The sequence below is a fragment of the Oncorhynchus kisutch genome, linkage group LG3 (assembly GCF_002021735.2).
Source record: "Oncorhynchus kisutch isolate 150728-3 linkage group LG3, Okis_V2, whole genome shotgun sequence".
Taxonomy (NCBI): domain Eukaryota; kingdom Metazoa; phylum Chordata; class Actinopteri; order Salmoniformes; family Salmonidae; genus Oncorhynchus; species Oncorhynchus kisutch.
Window position 1 is genome coordinate 58,183,312 of NC_034176.2, and position 6,000 is coordinate 58,189,311.

A 6,000-nucleotide genomic window follows, 5' to 3' on the forward strand; every position below is an offset into this window, starting at 1 on the left:
ATATGTTCCTCCATCATGTCCAGTAGACTACAGACAGTTATGTGCCTCCACCATGTACAGTAGACTACAGACAATATGTTCCTCCACCATGTACAGTAGACTACAGACAATATGTTCCTCCACCATGTACAGTAGACTACAGACAATATGTTCCTCCACCATGTACAGTAGACTACAGACAATATGTTCCTCCACATGTACAGTAGACTACAGATAAATGTTCCTCCACCATGTACAGTAGACTACAGACAATATGTTCCTCCACCATGTACAGAGAGCTACAGACAATATGTTCCTCCACCATGTAAAGGTAAGTACAAGCAATATGTTCCTCCACCATGTACAGTAGACTACAGACAATATGTTCCTCCATCATGTCCAGTAGACTACAGACAGTATGTTCCTCCACCATGTACAGTAGACTACAGACAATATGTTCCTCCACCATGTACAGTAGACTACAGACAATATGTTCCTCCACCATGTACAGTAGACTACAGACAATATGTTCCTCCACCATGTACAGTAGACTACAGACAATATGTTCCTCCACCATGTACAGTAGACTACAGACAATATGTTCCTCCACCATGTATAGTAGACTACAGACAATATGTTCCTCCACCATGTATAGTAGACTACAGACAATATGTTCCTCCACCATGTATAGTAGAATACAGACAATATGTTCCTCCACCATGTACAGTAGACTACAGGCAATATGTTCCTCCACCATGTACAGTAGACTACAGACAATATGTTCCTCCACCATGTACAGTAGACTACAGACAATATGTTCCTCCACCATGTATAGTAGACTACAGACAATATGTTCCTCCACATGTATAGTAGACTACAGACAATATGTTTCTCCACCATGTACAGTAGACTACAGACAATATGTTCCTCCACCATGTAAAGTAAGATACAGGCAATATGTTCCTCCACCATGTACAGTAGACTGCAGACAATATGTTCTCCGTCATGTACAGTAGACTACAGACAATATGTTCCTCCACCATGTAATGTAGACTACAGACAATATGTTCCTCCACCATGTAAAGTAGACTACAGACAATATGTTCCTCCACCATGTACAGTAGACTACAGACAATATGTTCCTCCACCATGTATAGTAGACTACAGACAATATGTTCCTCCACATGTACAGTAGACTACAGACAATGTTCCTCCACCATGTATAGTAGACTACAGACAATGTTCCTCCACATGTACAGTAGACTACAGACAAATGTTCCTCCACCATGTACAGTAGACTACAGACAATATGTTCCTCCACCATGTACAGTAGACTACAGACAATATGTTCCTCCACCATGTAAGTAGACTACAGACAATATGTTCCTCCACCATGTACAGTAGACTACAGACAATATGTTCCTCCACCATGTACAGTAGACTACAGATAATATGTTCCTCCACCATGTACAGTAGACTACAGACAATATGTTCCTCCATCATGTACAGTAGACCACAGACAATATGTTCCTCCATCATGTACAGTAGACTACAGACAATATGTTCCTCCACCATGTACAGTAGACTACAGACAATATGTTCCTCCACCATGTGAAGTAGACTACAGACAATATGTTCCTCCACCATGTACAGTAGACTACAGACAATATGTTCCTCCACCATGTACAGTAGACTACAGACAAAATGTTCCTCCACATGTACAGTAGACTACAGACAATGTTCCTCCACCATGTACAGTAGACTACAGACAATATGTTCCTCCACCATGTACAGTAGACTACAGACAATATGTTCCTCCACCATGTACAGTAGACTACAGACAATATGTTCCTCCACCATGTACAGTAGACTACAGACAATATGTTCCTCCACCATGTACAGTAGACTACAGACAATATGTTCCTCCACCATGTACAGTAGACTACAGACAATATGTTCCTCCACCATGTACAGTAGACTACAGACAATATGTTCCTCCACCATGTACAGTAGACTACAGACAATATGTTCCTCCACCATGTACAGTAGACTACAGACAATATGTTCCTCCACCATGTACAGTAGACTACAGACAATATGTTCCTCCACCATGTACAGTAGACTACAGACAATATGTTCCTCCACCATGTACAGTAGACTACAGACAATATGTTCCTCCACCATGTATAGTAGACTACAGACAATATGTTCCTCCACCATGTACAGTAGACTACAGACAATATGTTCCTCCACCATGTACAGTAGACTACAGACAATATGTTCCTCCACCATGTACAGTAGACTACAGACAATATGTTCCTCCACCATGTACAGTAGACTACAGACAATATGTTCCTCCACCATGTACAGTAGACTACAGACAATATGTTCCTCCACCATGTATAGTAGACTACAGACAATATGTTCCTCCACCATGTACAGTAGACTACAGACAATATGTTCCTCCACCATGTACAGTAGACTACAGACAATATGTTCCTCCACCATGTACAGTAGACTACAGACAATATGTTCCTCCACCATGTAAGTAGACTACAGACAATATGTTCCTCCACCATGTACAGTAGACTACAGACAATATGTTCCTCCACCATGTACAGTAGACTACAGACAATATGTTCCTCCACCATGTAAGTAGACTACAGACAATATGTTCCTCCACCATGTAAAGTAGACTACAGACAATATGTTCCTCCACCATGTACAGTAGACTACAGACAATATGTTCCTCCACCATGTACAGTAGACTACAGACAAATGTTCCTCCACATGTACAGTAGGCTACAGACAAATGTTCCTCCACCATGTACAGTAGGCTACAGACAAATGTTCCTCCACCATGTACAGTAGACTACAGACAATATGTTCCTCCACCATGTACAGTAGACTACAGACAATATGTTCCTCCACCATGTACAGTAGACTACAGACAATATGTTCCTCCACCATGTAAAGTAGACTACAGGCAATATGTTCCTCCACCATGTACAGTAGACTACAGACAATATGTTCCTCCATCATGTACAGTAGACCACAGAAAATATGTTCCTCCATCATGTCCAGTAGACTACAGACAATATGTTCCTCCATCATGTACAGTAGACTACAGACAATATGTTCCTCCATCATGTACAGTAGACTACAGACAATATGTTCCTCCACCATGTAAAGTAGACTACAGACAATATGTTCCTCCACCATGTAAGTAGACTACAGACAATATGTTCCTCCATCATGTCCAGTAGACTACAGACAATATGTTCCTCCACCATGTAGAGTAGACTACAGACAATATGTTCCTCCACCATGTACAGTAGACTACAGACAATATGTTCCTCCGTCATGTACAGTAGACTACAGACAATATGTTCCTCCACCATGTAATGTAGACTACAGACAATATGTTCCTCCACCATGTAAAGTAGACTACAGACAATATGTTCCTCCACCATGTACAGTAGACTACAGACAATATGTTCCTCCACCATGTACAGTAGACTACAGACAAATGTTCCTCCACCATGTACAGTAGACTACAGACAAATGTTCCTCCACCATGTACAGTAGACTACAGACAATATGTTCCTCCACCATGTACAGTAGACTACAGACAATATGTTCCTCCACCATGTAAGTAGACTACAGCAATATGTTCCTCCACCATGTACAGTAGACTACAGACAATATGTTCCTCCATCATGTACAGTAGACTACAGACAATATGTTCCTCCACCATGTACAGTAGACTACAGACAATATGTTCCTCCGTCATGTACAGTAGACTACAGACAATATGTTCCTCCACCATGTACAGTAGACTACAGACAATATGTTCCTCCACCATGTACAGTAGACTACAGACAATATGTTCCTCCACCATGTACAGTAGACTACAGACAATATGTTCCTCCACCATGTATAGTAGACTACAGACAATATGTTCCTCCACCATGTATAGTAGACTACAGACAATATGTTCCTCCACCATGTATAGTAGACTACAGACAATATGTTCCTCCACCATGTACAGTAGACTACAGACAATATGTTCCTCCACCATGTACAGTAGACTACAGACAATATGTTCCTCCACCATGTACAGTAGACTACAGACAATATGTTCCTCCACCATGTACAGTAGACTACAGACAATATGTTCCTCCACCATGTATAGTAGACTACAGACAATATGTTCCTCCACCATGTATAGTAGACTACAGACAATATGTTCCTCCACCATGTACAGTAGACTACAGACAATATGTTCCTCCACCATGTACAGTAGACTACAGACAATATGTTCCTCCACCATGTACAGTAGACTACAGACAATATGTTCCTCCACCATGTAAAGTAGACTACAGACAATATGTTCCTCCACCATGTACAGTAGACTACAGACAATATGTTCCTCCACCATGTACAGTAGACTACAGACAATATGTTCCTCCACCATGTAATGTAGACTACAGACAATATGTTCCTCCACCATTTACAGTAGACTACAGGCAATATGTTCCTACACCATGTACAGTAGGCTACAGGCAAAATGTTCCTCCACAGTGTACAGTAGACTACAGACAAATGTTCCTCCACCATGTACAGTAGACTACAGACAATATGTTCCTCCACCATGTACAGTAGACTACAGACAATATGTTCCTCCACCATGTAAAGTAGACTACAGACAATATGTTCCTCCACCATGTACAGTAGACTACAGACAATATGTTCCTCCATCATGTACAGTAGACTACAGACAATATGTTCCTCCACCATGTACAGTAGACTACAGACAATATGTTCCTCCACCATGTACAGTAGACTACAGACAATATGTTCCTCCATCATGTACAGTAGACTACAGACAATATGTTCCTCCACCATGCAAAGTACACTACAGACAATATGTTCCTCCACCATGTGAAGTAGACTACAGACAATATGTTCCTCCATCATGTACAGTAGACTACAGACAGTATGTTCCTCCACCATGTAGAGTAGACTACAGACAATATGTTCCTCCACCATGTACAGTAGACTACAGACAATATGTTCCTCCGTCATGTACAGTAGACTACAGACAATATGTTCCTCCACCATGTAAGTAGACTACAGACAATATGTTCCTCCACCATGTAAAGTAGACTACAGACAATATGTTCCTCCACCATGTACAGTAGACTACAGACAATATGTTCCTCCACCATGTACAGTAGACTACAGGCAATATGTTCCTCCACCATGTACAGTAGACTACAGACAATATGTTCCTCCACCATGTACAGTAGACTACAGACAATATGTTCCTCCACCATGTACAGTAGACTACAGACAATATGTTCCTCCACCATGTACAGTAGACTACAGACAATATGTTCCTCCACCATGTACAGTAGACTACAGACAATATGTTCCTCCACCATGTACAGTAGACTACAGACAATATGTTCCTCCACCATGTACAGTAGACTACAGACAATATGTTCCTCCACCATGTACAGTAGACTACAGACAATATGTTCCTCCACCATGTACAGTAGACTACAGACAATATGTTCCTCCACCATGTACAGTAGACTACAGACAATATGTTCCTCCACCATGTACAGTAGACTACAGACAATATGTTCCTCCACCATGTACAGTAGACTACAGACAATATGTTCCTCCACCATGTACAGTAGACTACAGACAATATGTTCCTCCACCATGTACAGTAGACTACAGACAATATGTTCCTCCACCATGTACAGTAGACTACAGACAATATGTTCCTCCACCATGTACAGTAGACTACAGACAATATGTTCCTCCACCATGTACAGTAGACTACAGACAATATGTTCCTCCACCATGTACAGTAGACTACAGACAATATGTTCCTCCACCATGTACAGTAGACTACAGACAATATGTTCCTCCACCATGTACAGTAGACTACAGACAATATGTTCCTCCACCATGTACAGTAGACTACAGACAATATGTTCCTCCACC